The following is a 16,980-nucleotide window of genomic DNA, read 5'->3' as shown; positions in this document are numbered from 1 at the left end:
TAATGTTGTGGTGTGGCCAACTTGTTTGTCAAGCCCCAGGAAGGAGTTGTAGTCTAATTAAACACCAGTTAGTCACAGCAAATCTTTCTCCCCATTCATCAAAATAATATCCCAGGTTAGAGGTGCAGATTTAACATCTATTTTATCACAGCTCCTTTGTTACGCTTTACTACGGACACAGAAATCCTGTTTGCACTTTGCATAAAACGTCTCAGAAGACAGGATAATAAAAGATTGATTCAAGAAATGATACATTTCTAATGAAGTGCGTGTCATCCTGGCAAAAGCCTGAAAGCCTGTTATACACTTCTTTTTCCAGCGTGAGCTAAATGTTTAACGATTTTAAATCCTCATAAATCAGATGCAGAAATGCACGAGCTGGGATATTAAGACACGCCGACATTTATTCAGGTAACTGGCTCACAGATAAAAAGTGAACACTGTATATCACAAGGAGCCGCCGCTCGTGTGAGGAGGAGCACCCTGGGTCATTTACACAAATAGACTTTGATTGTGTTAAAGATAAGCTGGAGGGGAAAAAAAAAAAGCTGATTCCTGCAGAGAGTAATAATCAGTGCTGAACTGCAACCGTTCAAGTGTGTTACAGGAAGTCAAGTTTATCCTAGAAATGACAAAGCTGCAGATGTATGAATCAACAAGGCCTCCGATTATGATGATTATCAATTACAGCATAATTAGTTTTGACTAACTGAAAACCATTTGTTCCGTAAATGTTTGAAAAGAGGGAAAAATGCTCAACGGGAGTTATTAGAGCTGATTCTCGAGACATATTCCTGAAATGATCTGGTGTCGCTGTATGTGACGATACTAATGTCAGAGTTAGTGTCTCCGAACATTTTCTAGAACTTTTCCTGTCAGCACCCTAAGAAAATGTCCCTTGTTTGACCGACAACCTGAAACCCAGAGTTATTCAAAACACTGTAAAAAAAGCTGACCACTTTAGCTCAATTTGACTTCAAGAACTTTTTGTTTGTTGATTCACTAATTAATTCATCAATTAATCGTCGCACCCTTTCAGCACAAGTATGCTAAAATGCTAAAGTGTGCGACTGAGGGTTTGGTCTCGGATAAAAACTCTTTAATCAGATTCACAACAAAGCGGAGCGTCTTAATGAATCACTCCACCGCAGCGCGCCGCACTGAGCCGTAAGAGAGCACAGACATCTGCTCGCTTGTAAAAAGTTGGCAGACAGCTTCATTAGCATGAGCCTCGGTGTACGCTGACACACAAGTTCATGCGCAGAATGATAAACACACACGTACACGTGTACACACACACACAAACACGTCCGCTATGAGAGAGCTTGTCGAGTGTTGTGTCTCCATTTCTGAAGGTTCTGACATCCTGGCACTGAGTAATGGGAATCTGTTTATCAAACCCTCAACACACACACACACAAACCAGACTTGGATAAATCCACATCTGGACAGCAGGCAGATGTGGAGGTCTCACTCTCCCAAACAACTATGAAGACAAATTATCCAGCGATATCCTCCCTGCAAAATATGATTCAAAGTGGATCTGTGGAGTTGTGCAATCTGCATTGACTTGGGTAAAGTTCAGAGAATCCACCTCTGGTTCAGTTATTCAGACTTTTGTTTTGACAAATCACACATGAAAAATGGAGAAGTGGTGATGGAAAAACAGCAGAATTAAATTAAACATATGGTAAATACACTAGTTGTATTTCTCTGTTAAAGCCCCTGACAACTTGGTTTGAAATGTTTATTTCCCTCAACTGTTGCCACAATTCGAAACTAATTCAATCTATTAAAAAAATCTCTCTGTAAAAATACCATTTTGAATTGTGGCCGTTTGAGATGCCAGCTAAATTACAGCTGGGACAGCAATTCAGAAAATACATTTAAATAATTTAAATAACTTTTTATGTATCCTGGATGTGCGAGACGGGACATGTTGCTCAGTGTTTCAATCATAAACTGTTTGTAAAGATGAATGACCCGTCAGCACTTCCTCCATCTTGCCCTTTTGACGTCATTTGGAGACGGAGTTTGCACAGTTCTGATGCAAATGTTCACTAAACAGTCAATCATCATGTTTCACCCCGTTTTTATAGCATCAAATAACTCAAACGTACACTTGAATAGACATCAGTGTGATAAGAACTACCTAAAAACTGTATTACCTGCCCTGACAGACCAAAAGACGAGCCTGTCAGCACTTAAACAATCCTCGATCGAGGGAGGACAAACTGCACCGGTTACGAGGACTCCCAGCTGAGGGAAGATGCTGTTCTGGACCTCTGTAGTTGTGAGTCTGTGGGGACGCCATAACGATGCTGATCCGGATAGTGGGAGGAAGATTGAGGGAGGGAGGGTTCGACGAGCCGGTAGTTTCACAAGCTGTTAACTGCGTTTAGGACAATGCCCACATCGGATTTGATTTAATATGTGTTTCCTCCTACTTCACAGGCAAGAACTGTAAAAAAAAAAAAAAATCCAACAACATGGTGGGCTGTGTGGGAGCAGACTCTTGTGAATCTTTCTGTCGGCTGAAAGAAGCAATAATGCAGCAGAAAACACTACCTACCCAACGTCAGGCCTGAATGCACAGACTGGATTTCAACAGACTGACTTCAGATAATTATTTTTTGTACTTGAGTCTGTTTATTACGAGAGGAGAAAGCAGGGAAACAGTGAAGCTGCAAACAATGAGCTGAGTGCAAAAGCACAATGAAAGGTAGGGGAGCTTCAGGTGATTATTCTCTGGAGGTTTGTCACTAGGAATGAACTCTTCAGTAGTTTCATCTTGTCATTAAAGACACTGTTAATATGAATACAGATTATTACTGTTTAAAATGAATAAAATGTACAAACCATGATTCATGCGTTTAAAGGTTCAGTGTCTAGGATTTAGTGACATCTAGTGGTGAAGTAGCATGTAGCCGCTAAATACCTCTCACTTCACCCTCCCCTTCCAAGCTTAAAAGAGGAAAGGTATTTAGTTCGTCCAGTCTGGGCTACTGTAAAAAACATGGGGGCCTCCGTAGAGAGGCCCGGAAGTATATATATATATTTGTATATATATATTTAAATATACAAATTAGAATAACCTAGTACAACTACACCGATAAAGTTTATACATCGGACAATATTAGATTTGCTGCATATATTAAATCTGTGTACAATAAATTGTTATTTCACATTTTAATGCATTTTTTTTAGCTGTAAACTAAATTATATGACTGTTATTTGATGAAACAAAACATTTATGACTACATTTGATTATTATTTATTATTATTGTCATTTATAGCGGCAAAGACCAAGTCTTGGCTGTGCCAGTGGTTCAAATGGTTCAGGATCTGTAAAGAACAAATCCTTATCCTCATAGATCGATTGAAAACATCTGATTTTTAAACTCTGAAATATAAATATTGGCACTGATTTCTAATAACCGTAAAGGCTTGCTTTTAACCTGTACATCTCCAGTGTACAGAATGCATGTTTGGTGTGTTGAGGACGTGTTTCCTTGGCTGAACATAACTATCTATCGCCTCCCACCTTCTAGAGAAGCCCAGCGCATGTGACCCCTGACCACGGAGGTATATCTGGAGGACAGTGAGCAGCATGGCGGCGGCGGTGGGCCAGAGAGGTGACGCATACATGAGTGGCTGAGTGCGTCAAGCTCTGGCTGACAGCACCACGACTCAGCAGTGTCCTGGATGGATGGACGGAGGTGTTATGATGGAGGAAGCATGAATAGAAAATGTGTGTACGTGTAGCTCGGAGAAAGAGAGAGGAAGCGAAAGAGAGAGAGAGAGAGAGAGACGGGGAAAAAGAAGAGTGATTCCTCGACTCCTACACGGCCATCCGATGCTGAAAAAAGCTGTGTCGCAGCACTGAGTGGGTGGGCTTCGTTTAAAAAAGAAAAAGAGTCTGGAAAACAAAGAGCGGCTGCATCAAGCATCTCCTACCTTCAGTCTGACACACCACTGGGGTTACATCACAGAGCGCAGAAGTGAAAAGCATGCAGCAAAAAATAACCGAGCGGAAATGGAAGTGTTAGAGGTAGGCTTTTTTTTTTTTTATTTGTTGCTTCGGCTGCCTTGAGACTGAGAGAGTGACTGAGAGCAGGAGCAGGGAGATAAAAAAAGGCTGGTACGGCTCCTGGACTTCCTGCAGGTGCTCCAGTGAAGAATGATGCGGTTGTTTCGGTGCCTGACAATGACATAGAGGGACCCCCCCAAAAAAAGACTGTGAGGTCTGTCCATTATATGCTGCAGGAACTCTCCACTGCAGGATCCAGGGTCTAAATTAAGTTTAGGGGGGAAAGTCCCTGCTCAGGGGCTAGTGCTTTAAAAGAGGTTCAACACTAGAGATGTACTCCAGCGTTTTTATTTCAACTAGTCAAGCTCCTCAATCGTTTGTTTTGTTGGTCATGCTCGTCTAAGTTCCCGGGACAAAAGGTTCCAGGTACTGTTGGTCACAACACAGAGAGAATGACATTTCCCCTTGCTAGCAGCCAATGAAGGTTATGTTTGAAAAGATATTAATCTAAATTTATATTTAACTTATAGTATTTGCATATCTAAGAACTAACACTACATTGCAAATATATATATATATATATTTTCAACCCTAACCCTTTTATATGGATCATCAACTGTTGAGGGTGCCAACGTTTTTCATTTGACCTCTAAGCTTTAGCCTTTTAGCACAATACACAACATGTGATACAGTCATCAAGGAGAAATTTAAGATCCTCTTTAGACAAAACTAATTCAAAAATCTGAAGGAATCATTTGATGTGAGGAAGACACGACGTTGACAACCAACTCATGGAGCTAATAATCGTTTAATCATCTCGCCGGCTGCATCTGATTATCATTTCAGTCACTGGTTAGAAATGAGAAGCAGCATTATTCTAACGTCCGTCTGAAATCAAGAAGCCATGGTTTAAGAAATACAAATAGATCTGCATCAGTTATCACTCTAAACTGCACATGAGCCGAGCAAAAAGAGAAAGGAGAGCAAACCATCGAAGGGAAATTCATTTTCTGTCGTCAGATTAATCGATAAGTTGACAAATCTTTTCAGGATTTGTTGATTCTTAAGCAAATAAAGACGTAGACCGATGTAAACATTATTCCTGCTGCACCTCCACCACCGTACTGCACCTGCTACTAAGGTAACCTGAGGTGTTGTCTCCTTGTCTCTGTTAAATCGACACGTCTCGGTCTGCAGCACAAACGCAGCCTCACCTTTCGTCCCCTTCGACCTGAGACAGACGACAGTGAGAGGAAGGACGTCTGTGACTCCTGCTCAGCTGCAAGTGTTTGTCTCTGTCCTTAAGAAGAGGTTTGAACCCTGATACATTCACACAAGGAAGAAGCCACTGCTGCAGACTGTTCATGATGGTTACTGCATTTCAAATGACTGCCTGAGTAAGTGACAGTCAACTGTTGCCATACAGGAGATATTATGCTCATATTCAAGATAAACATTTTCATTATGGTATATGGTATACTGTAAAAGGTTTTCATGCTCCAAAGTTCAGAAAACACTTTCCTCAACCTGTCCATCGCTGCAGCTCCTCTTTTAAGCCTCTGTCTGAAACACTCGGTTTTGAGCTCCTGTCTCTTTAAATCCCAGTCTGCTGTGATTGGCCAGCTGGCCCCTCTGTTATGATAGGTTAACCACTTCTACTGCTTCTAGAAATCTCTGCCTTCATTTTGCCTGACTTTGTTGTTATGCCAGACTGGCCAATAGGCATGCATTACACAAATGTTCGGGGATTGAGAAGTAAATGACAACAAGATGCAAAAATGGATGATTCACGAAAAGAACAACTGAGAGCCTCATACGTCTCCTTTAGAAACGTATGTGCAGGTTAATTCCTTCTTCCTGTTGCTCAGCGTTTTTTCTGCAGCGTCATGAAGGGAGTTTGACCAACTCTCACCCTCGTCATCTCCGCCGAGGACGATTTAGCTCAAATTAAATTCAAGGCACTGTTTGCTTCAAGAAAAAAATCAATGTAAACCTGTATACACAAAACTGAACTCTCTTCAATTCTATACTGCAAAGTCATAACAACGCCCGCAAGCAGCAATTACCTTCCCTCTTTGCTTCTGCCTTTCACAGAAAGAAAAAGTCATTCTAACAGCATCTTCTATAAAAATAAAAAATAAATAAGAGACTAAAAATGCTACGCCATGTCTCAAATACAGACAACCTTGTGTAGAATTCACAAAGCTCAATTAAGGCGATGGGTCAGTGTTGTGTTCAGGCTCAATGAAACAGCTCCAGGCTCTGGATTACTATATGAAGCCACATTTAAAGTCGTAATACTCTCTCGCAGGTTCACGCAGAAGTCAAGCCAACTTCCTGTGAACCGTCTGTGAGCTGTGTGACCAATGGACATCATCTCGTCGAGTGGCCTTTTGGACACATTCATTTTTTGAAAGTTTCCCCTTATTTTTAATGAATTAATGTGGGATGTCCTTTAGGCCCACAGCCACAGGGAGCTCCTCTCCTCGTGGAAACAGCAGCTAAATCCCAGAAAACCAACCACACAGACATGGAAATGATGTTTTTCAAAGTGCAAAGCTTTCAACCTGCAAAGGGAGGGTAAGCAATTAGGGGAGGAAGGAAGAAGTGGAAACAGCCAGATAGAGAAATAAAAGGAGAGGTGGCCATAGTAACAGATGAAGCATGGAGGACGGAGGGAGGTGAAACAGAGAGATGACAGAGGCTGTCCTTGCTGCTGCGCCCTCTCTCACTGCGCTCTGTTATTCTTATCCTCTGCTTGCCCACAGCGATGCAATAATTCACTGTGTTCTCAGTGTCACTGTGACGATAACGGGGGGGGGGGCGACTACTGCATGCACACACAGGGAACACACAGGCCCATCTCAACTGCAATGGAGATGGGTGTACAGTTGCAAACAAGGAGGCCTGAATAATGAAACGCACATTAAATATAGAGCAGACTGGGGGACTGTGCAGTGCCACAGCAGACACCAACACTTGCCCACGGTGAGGAGAGAGCAGGCTGCTGCACGAGGCTGGGTCGTCAACATGACAGCTACACCCGGTGCTTCAGTGTACATGTGTGATATGTGTGGATATATAAATATATACGCACGTGTTTAAACATTTGCAAGTGTCCTGGAGTGAACTGCTGCTGCTCGATGATATTCAATGGGACCATATCACATCTAAAAACTCGTTTGTTATATTCCACAAATCCACACACACACACACACACACACACACACACACACACACACATACCCACAAGTGAAGACGGAGGCAGTTATACAGAAGCTAAATAACTGTAGGAATTGGCTCAAGCTCAGAAACAATTGTGAATTCCACAATATGAGTCCGTGTGCAGATCCCCACAGGTCCAAACTAAAAGATGTTTATGTTTAGGACTTGGTTTTATGGTTCTTGTTGAAATGACATTAAAGGAGTCGTGATAATCTCGTCCTCCCAGTGAGTGTCAGCAGGAGTTACACCGATTGAGTCACAAACATGGCTGCCGGATACCGACGACAGAGGAGGGACCAGACAGTCAGACGGACGAGGACAGACACACACACAGAAGGTAGGTTGGAATTCACAGATGGCTCGAGAGCCGCCGTCAAATTCGAGACAGCCGAGGGAACGCGTGTCGGACGCACAGCTGGCCTGGGTTCGCCGTGGCCCCTCGTTCTTCCTGTGAATGGAAACGAACATCGCCGCTCAGTTACGCAACGTTGTGTTATTTTCCCGCTGTCTTTATTATGCGGCACGAAGAAACACAACATCCCTCAGTATGCTCAGCTAGCAAGGACACTTCCTGCAATTCAAAGACACACACAAAGCGTTGAGAGGCAATAATGAGCCCATCCACTTCAAGAGGAATAATGAAAGCCCATTTTCTCCCGACTGGCAAAAGACAAAACAACAACAACAACAACAATAGGAAGCTGCTGCAGTAAGCAGGAGAGTGGGGGTGATAAGTCCGGCATGGCATAAAAAATTTAAATGGGCCACCACCGTGTTATTTCATATTTGTCACGGCTAAACGCACAATTCAGCAGGATGCTTTGTTTACGGTGGATTTCAGTGTGGAAGGAAACAGGAGGGTGCAGATTGAGAGAAGGGAAATGGTTAACACAAGTGTAAGTGAGGACACGGAGTGGCAAACAGTTAACACCTGTAATTATGAGAATAGATAGATGATGAATGGGTAGGAAGACAAAAAAGGGGAAGATGAGGGGGAGTAAAAAAATAACCTCTCCTCACGGAAGGGGAATGAACGAGAGAGAATAAAGAGATGTGATGTTTGGACTGATGAAGTATGAAGGGATGATGGAGGAGGAACACGAGCAGCAGTGAGAAATGGAGAAGAGGTAAATTACTTTAAGGAGTAAGGTGGGCAACTTTGCTTATGAGATGATGTGGATAAATGGAGACAGAAGGACTTGAGAAGAGAGGCGGAGGACGGGAGGAAGAGAGAGGGAGAGAGAGAGGGAGGGAGGGTGAGGCGGTGAGGACTCATTAGCCTACGCAGGGCCGGTACATTAAGCCTTCCCTCCGTGCTCTCTCCCTCTCTTCTCACCCCTTTTGTTCTCCAGAAATATCTGAGTAGGTGGAGGAGAGAGTAGCAGCGTGTGCTGGAGAGAGAAGGAACACTTACAGTAACTGCATTGATGACAGAGTGAGGGGGAGAGAGAGAGAGAGAGAGAGAGAGAGAGAGAGAGAGAGAGAGAGAGAGAGACAGACAGAGGAAGTGAGCCAGCCTGACATCTTCAGACGCCTTCAGATGAAACAGCGACAGAGCCAATGAGATTCCTGATTTTCATTTTCCAGTACAGTTATTATTTGACGTGGTTTTATCGGTTTAATGATATTTTAATAGAGAAAACAACAGGAGAGAGTGAATCAGTAGGACTTAAAAGATAACGGGATCTCCGCTCACGTCAGAACAAAATGATTTCATTTTTTTGTGAAATATTAGGCTCATTAAGCTCCAGGGGAAAATAGGCAGTCGCACTAAATCACAGAACAAAGGCCGAGGATTTAATGAGCGACGCAGATTGGCTGAAGCCCTCGTCGGTTCTGAAGTTGCAGCAGCCGGGTTAAACAAAATCATAAAAGGAAAGTGAAGGCAAAACATTAAATTATTACCCAAACTGTCAGTATAAATATAAAACACTGCAGAGCTGAGGGCAGCAACCAATAAGCTGATAAACAGACATTGATAAGCAGGTGTTTTGATATTCAATTAATAGGTAATATGTCAATTGATCGTGGCATGGTTTTTGATATCTTCAGCTACTGGATTCACTTTAAATCACTAATTAACCAATTAGGTCCAGCAACAGTTAATCTCTGGTTTCAGGTCTGCAGTCCATCACAGTTCAATCCAACTACCTTCAACATACCTGTACCTGCTCCATGAGGAATGACTAAGCATTCAATACACGCTCACTTTTACTTTAACCTTGAAATACAAAGGCTTGTTTACTACATGTCGGTTTCTCATCCCCTAGGAGTTATTTTGAGCCAGTCGTGCTTCTGATTGTCTCGAATTCACTATATTTTGTGGTTACTGGTGTAGACAGTGGAGATCGAGGCCCAGACTCCGGTCTCCTCTCGGTCTCACACAGTCCGACAAGTTTCTTTAATCAAATGCATCAAGTTAATGTTTAATTTCCCAGTGATTTATTCTGTTAAACATTAGGACGAGCTGCTTATTTACAGAATTCACACTTATTTCAACTGTGCCACTGTGTCACACCCACGGTAAAAGTTAGGCTAGTTCACGTGGCTCAAAAGGGACAAAATACCAAACTGGGTCCACAGACGCTCTGGGCTTCAGCAGCCCAAAGACGTGGAGATGCCAACAGACAGAGAGACTTGATGCTATTAATAAACTTAAATATAAAGAGCGACAGTTGTGAAGAGCAGAGAGAATCAATATCTCAAGCTCTCATTTTATTCCCCAGACAGTTCTCTCCTCTAATGATGCTGCTAACTGCCTCTTGATCTATTTTCAGTTTGTATTCTACAGTAACACACACACACACACACACACACACACACTCGGAGTCTGTGCTCAAGGTGTGGCACGATGCCGGCGAGGCACTGATTGCTGACTACCTGGGTCAAGGTGACACCGAGCCCAGTCGCCACAACAGTCGCCAAACAAATCAGCCAAGAGCGAGACAACACACACTGCTGACACCGGGAGAACACACACACACACACACACACACACACACACACACACACACACTCTACACTGCTCTTAAATCACATACTTGAACCCTTCACCTCTCAAAGTACACACCGAGACGCCTACACACAGGCTGGGCGAGCGGGGAGCTGCTCAGACATGCACTGATGTGAAGAGACCAGGACAAATAATTAACAGCTGGATCCTCATGAATAGAGGCTCTTTGCAAACCCAGTTTCCACCACTCCCCTTATTCACAGCTGAATTCGGAGATCCCCCGCTTGTACATCCCTCCGTCCTCCCATCCATCCACCCATCCATCCGTCCATCCATCCATCCATTCTCCCGCCCTCGACTCCTCCGGCTCACCTTTGTCAGCCGAGCGCCTCGTCTGCCGGGGCAATAAAAATCCTGCCGCATAGTAAGAGAGATCCTAAACAAAAGGAAGAGGCTGAAGGGGCACGGAGAGGAAGAAAGGCAACATGGGAATAAAGGCAGAGAGAGGAGGACAAAAGATAGAGGGAGAGAATAGAAGGGGGAGAGAAAGAGAGAGAGAGAGAGAGAGAGAGGGGTAAAGAGTGGCAGACAGGCAGAGAGCGCTCCACAATGTGAGCAGCGAGGAAGGGCGAGCGCCAGGTGTCAGTACGCATACACTCAGAACACACACACACACACACACACACACACTCAGAACACACACACACTCAGAACACACGCGCACACACACACACTGAGGCAGACAGGCAACTCTTTCTCGCTCTCACCCTCCTTCTCCTCTTCCTCCGTCAGCAGTAACTCTCCTTCATCCTCCTCTCTCTCTCTCCCTCTCTCCCTCCCTCTCTCTCTCTCTTCTTTCAGGGTAAAATGAAGTCATTCTAAATCGATTCATCTCCAACAACACTCGCCCTTACTTCTTCTTTAATGACAAGTGAACAATTTGATTCCCTCTCTCAAAACCACAATTCCAAAATCACACACACACACACACACACACACACACACACACACACACACACACACACACACACACACACACACACACACACACACACACACACACACACACACACACACACACACACACACACACACACACACACACACACACACACACACACACACACACACCACTTGTAAAGGCTGCATCGCCCCATGCATTCGTCCATTTGGGGGCAGCAGAATGCAGAAACACCACCATTAAGTCAGAGTCACGTCTGCAGCCACCTGGTGAATATAAGTAACATTTTCTTTATCTCTAACTGATTGAATGAGCTCTCTGATAGGTGGCCGATGATGAGATGGTACAACAATGGTCGCTACAGTAAACAAACGGGCAAAAATGGTCATGGTCACGTCCCTGTATCGTACTATAAATTGATAACGTGACCCCCGAGAGTTTCCTCACCAAAGATACCACACACAGGCTGAACGATCATCCCTGAAGGTTCTCCCAGGTCATCACATGTTCAAGGTCTATCGCTCTCCATGACCACAAACCTCCCTCCGTGTTATCCCTGTCAGTCGCCACCGAAGACAGGAGGACGCCACATCTATGTCACAGCAACGGCAACGGCTAAATATCTGTCACGCTCCAGCCGTGAACACGTCCCTTTAATCAAGCTGTCACCGCGAACACAAAGAGCCGACACAGATCCAGCGTGAAGACGCAACAAAGGGCCGCTCGCGTTACAGGGGCACCATCATCCTCAATGTTCTGCCCACAGAGCGAAAGATTAGCAGGAAACTCACTGAAAGGAAATGAGAGGGGGGGGGGAGGCCACAGAGGGAGAGCAGGAACGTGAGGTGAGTAAAAGGAAATGGACACGTGGAGTGGCCCGGAGGGAGGCTTCCCACTATTGACGTTGTGATCAGAGAACGGGTCAGACCAACGTGAGTTCACCCACGCACCGGCTGCCCACTCCCTACCGCTCCGAGCTCGGCTCCCTTCACAAAAGAGCTGCATGGGAGAGACACGGCTTCGGACTCTGGTGCCGGTCTCCATTTTTTCTACATGGCGAGCGAAAACTACCCAGAGCGCGGTGAGATCAGCCATGAAACCAGGGCCGGAGTCAGTGCCGGGGGGGGGGGGGGGGGGGGGGGTGTCCAGACCCCGCAGAGGGCCGTCTCAGGGCTGATGGAAGGAGTCTAACATGCACTGTGCTGACTGTGGACATGCACGGGGCCATAAATACAGATTTATGACGGCAATCAATCCGGAACTGCTGAAATAGAAAAAAGGCCGACTGGTGTGGGTTGAGAAAGTGCGACATGATTCATGCCGTCTTTCACACACAAGAGTGTAGCGTAGCAGAAATCCATAAGAGGATCTACTTCACTGTGCTTATTGCGACAACGGTGATACAAACAATGTGCGGCTGAGCACCACTGGCAGCGGTGAGAGTCGGCCATTACAGCCGAGGATGCACTTGACAGGATTGTTTTTTTATTCAGTTGATAGAAATAACTGTATATTGTTTTTAAAGTGTTTCTATAAAGTAGTGCGACTAAAGAAGGGAAACAAATTACTTTTCCACTTTTTGATTTATCATAATAAGAAAAAGCACTTGTGTTATTCAAAATATTAACGACAATCCTCAGTCGCCTTTTTTCCATCTCAATGTGGTTTAAACTTTAACCAAATCTTCCAACAACAGTGCCAATGAATAGTGGAGAAGTGGACCAAGACTTCAGTTACTCTCTGATTTCATGTTATTGGATTTAACCATGACCTCCCTCATCTCTCGAGTCGATGGTTGAAGTGGTTTCACAACGTCACATCGAGCCGGAGGACTTGAAGGAGGTCATTCAGCCGAGGCCGGCGGGGACAAGGGTGGTGTGTGCGTCAAGAGGCGCCACTGCACCGTAATGATGGGCCGGTAAGAGCCTCCTACACTCCCCCTGATAGGAGAGAGCCACTGCAGACACTCGGGGCCCATCGCCCCCCCCCCCCGAGGATCCTCTGAATTGTCTTTGACCTTCGGCAAGCTTTTCGTTTTGCCACAGCTTTGTTGCCATGGCTTCCCGGTGACGGGGCCACAGGTGGCGGCTGAGGAGGTTGGCCGCTCCGGGGGCCGTGTTGCCCCCCCCCATCCGATCTGACGCTGGTGACCCCGCCTCTGAACCTGTGACCTTGAAAGGCTGACGTGGGCACAGGCGAGGAAGTGATGAGGTCTTCCAACCCGAGGGCCCTTTACGTCAGCCCCCGTGAAACCTCCCCCCCCCCCACCACCACCACCCCGACACAAACTTCTAATAAGATGAGGAAATTATACGGGACAACCCTCAGGGGACAGAACCCAAACCAAGAGCCTAAAACAAGCACTAAACACTTCCTCTCTTGAGCTCTGATGAGGAAAACAGATTTATCTCATTCATAAGGAGGTCGCTCACAGCTCTCACCCGCCCTCGATCCAGCAGCTCAGACGCTCAGTGCTCAGTTGCTCAGTCACAACCGCACAAAGGCACCTCGGAAATGTCAAAAGCTGAAGGAGGGGGGCTAAACGACACGTTGCTGTGAAGCTCGAGGAGTTTGAAGACATCACACGGTCGTCTTTAGAAACCAAAGGTCAGAGCTCCACTCGACAGCTGGGCGCCGTATTGATCCACAGATTCATCGTCTGCTTTCCATTACGTTTTCACACGACATCTAAACGTTCACATTAAAAGAGAATTAAGACTTAGAGGGTTTACTTAAGCCCAGCGTGAGATAAAGAGGAGTTGACAGATGAGCTGCAGATTGTATTTGCAGATGTGATTGTTGAATGATACAAAATGCAAACATCAGCTGATTAGGAATCCAGAAGAGAATAAATATTAAAACAATAAATGGCAACAATTTAGAAGAGAGAATTAGTCTTTAACTCATTTTAAATCAAAAATATGTATTCAGGTCTTTTCCGTTGTGAGAAGTTTACTGTTTTGTATCATCACCTCCAATAAGGAACAAAACAACGCATCTAAACTCTCAATTTAATACATTTAGAGTTTAGATGCGTTGTTTTGTTCCTTATTGGAGGTGATGATACAAAACAGTAAACTTCTCACAACGGAAAAGATCTGTAGATTTAATAATTGACACAAATGGTCATTACATGTTGCCTTAAATTTCAAATATCCATCATTTACAACATTCAAAATAAAGACCTAACGCCAAATGTATTTCGCTCTTATGTGGTTTACAACCCACCATATAAAGGTGGTTTATAGGATGTCTCCATACAGGAGTACAGTGATTCCTCTTAACAAGACCTTTTCCATGAAATCATCCATTCACATGTTACCTCTCCAGGGCTCATTAAGACAGGAAGGAAGGAGACATTCTGTGGAGCAGTAGGTGCCAATCTGTCGCAGGGTGGAGATCCGCCAGAACCAGCACATGTTCAGCTGCTGCTCATGAAGCCGTGTAGACTCATCCGATGATATTCCACCAGGTGGAATGATTCATTTCCATGCACTCAACCCGGTCACTAATGTTCACCGGATATTCTGAGGCTTTCTTTGCATGTAAGTAGCAATATATATGTAAATGTGCATCATCTGCATACAGATTGATCCCCCCCCCCCCCCCCCATTCCATTTAATAGATCTTAAAGTACACCGGCTACTCAACAGATACAATAAATATAAATGTAAATGCAAACACAATAATGGGAGGAATAATAATACACAAACGTCTCACTGACTGGTTTTGGGTACTGCTAATTTAACATCAGTCAAAGGAGGGATTAAACCATAAATGAAGTCCTCAGCATAGACTGGAGATAAAGATGGATGACATGACTGCCCCGTAAAGGTGAAGCCAGAGAGACTGGATCTCCCCCTGGTGGCAGGCTGCGTAATGGTCATAAAACCTGCCTCCTTAATGTTAATAGATGTATAAAAGTAAAGAGTACACCAATCATTTTTTTCTCAAAGATGGTTTCTGTCATGTTAGGTTGTCCTTTTCAAATTGGTGTATATGAAGAATTGTAAGTGTTGGAGAAATTCCTCAGCAGACAGGACGTTTATCTTTTCAACCACTAACAACTTTTTTTATTTTTTACAGACAGCAACAAAATGTTATTAAAATATAAAAGTGAAGCATTGTAAGAACTGTACGAGTGGGGCCACTTCTCTAAATAGAAAAAACATGACATTTTGTTTTCCATTTGAACGACTAAACTACACATAGATTCAATTTTGAGATATAAAACAAGTTTACTCACATTCTGACCAACCCTAATTATATGGGAGGAACAGAAACAGTTTTTTGCTCTATAATATATAAAACAAAGGTAAAGCTCTTTCCAGTTACTGCCCAGTGCAAGTGGTCTTATCCGCGGCTCCTCAAGATTGACTATAATTGCCTGCACACTGCATTAGGCCGGGCTGTTGTGTCACTCCTCGTGCCTTAGAGCTCGGAGCATGTTTGCTGATCTGATGATCTCTAATTAGATTTCCCCGGCACTGTGGAAAATGAGCCATCAATTAGTGAGCTGTGATTAGGAAGGGGAGGGGCGGGGCTGCCATTTGATTCCTGTCAAGCACCTGCTGCCGTCAGACTTGTCGAGTTACTGGAACATTCCGTCTGTGCTCGGTAGAATATCTTTGAAAAAACAGGATTGCTCGGCTTTGTATTTCGTTTAGTTAGTATTTAAATCAATTAGGATGAATTGGACGCTGACGTGCAATATGTGACTTCGGCCACTAGGGGGTCTCTCAGTCAATACAGAAACAGAAGACCTGGTTTGATGGGGTCATGGGGGTCATGGGAGGTGTAGCAGTGAATAATCATGATCCACTACGAGAGACCAATACAAACAACTGGTTAACAATGTGTTTTCCCTTTGTCATGTGTCGTTTGCCGAGAAGTTAAAGCAGAGAATGACAAGTCCAAAATGAAAGGTCCTGATCCCTTGAATATAATTAGATGTTTCTCTTGGGTTGAACTTTGCTAGAAACATTTCAGGTTCAGGGATTTCCCCAGCTCCATCACAAAATGAAAAAGGGCCGATTGAGCTCATGTCCCTCTCTTAAGTTCCTCAAATGAAACGTGGCGACTCCACAGTCCCATATTATTAGTATCTTTGTTATTAAAGGACAAGATGTCTCTTCTTGTCCCGTCTCTGTCTGTTCATCATCCGTTATGACATCACAAGGTCCAGGCACAGTCTGGAACATTATTGCTAAGAGTGAGGTTTTTCATTCTTTCAGTGAACAGCAGAAGGGATGAATATAGCAGAAGGTGCAGTGGAGCGAAACATGACTTGCATTTTTCTGTTTGAATCGCCCACATGATGATGCAGGATGACAACTGACATGTGGAATGTGTCTGAGTAGAGTTGTGCGCTGCCGTTTGATCTTAATGTTTAACCCTGAAGCCATTACTCTAAAATACGTTTTTATCTTCCATTTCAAAGTGAAGAAAACCTGAATATTTGACCATTTGTGGTTTTGAAATGATCCTCAGGTTCATGCCGGGTTCAGACGTGGTTTCTACTTTTAGAAATCATTGTGGTTCGGTCGGATTCGGACCCAAAAGACAGGCTCGGTCAGTTTTCTCGAGACACGCTCTCTCGTGCATGTGTGTGTCTCAGGGCTGATTAGTCATGCAACAGCTCCCTGTCCACACACCCCGACCTCTCAACCTCATTTCCCATTCCCCAATCAGCCAATGTCACGAACCGTAATTGCCGCGTCAGGCTGCTGACTCCCCCCCCCCCTTCCATTTGGGATCAAGAAAGAGATGGAGGTGAAAGTGTTTCCCAAAACGCAGCAAAAAAGTGTAACT

The 16,980-nt window shown here is 44.4% G+C and overlaps 1 protein-coding gene across 4 annotated transcripts in view; it reads right to left on the bottom strand.

The window, feature by feature from the left end:
- Positions 1-16,980, bottom strand: part of tanc2b (tetratricopeptide repeat, ankyrin repeat and coiled-coil containing 2b) — a 116,667-nt gene that overhangs the window by 67,525 nt on the left and 32,162 nt on the right. The window contains exon 1 of one of the 4 annotated variants that reach the window (XM_062413847.1): positions 10,581-10,707. The exons of the other annotated variants lie outside the window; for them this stretch is intronic. The gene's annotated coding sequence lies outside the window, so the exon portion shown is untranslated. Of the gene's footprint in view, positions 1-10,580; positions 10,708-16,980 lie in introns of those variants that run through there. 4 annotated transcript variants of the gene reach the window in all.

The sequence above is a fragment of the Platichthys flesus genome, chromosome 20 (genome assembly GCF_949316205.1).
Source record: "Platichthys flesus chromosome 20, fPlaFle2.1, whole genome shotgun sequence".
NCBI lineage: Eukaryota > Metazoa > Chordata > Actinopteri > Pleuronectiformes > Pleuronectidae > Platichthys > Platichthys flesus.
This window is presented reverse-complemented; position numbering and strand designations above follow the sequence as displayed.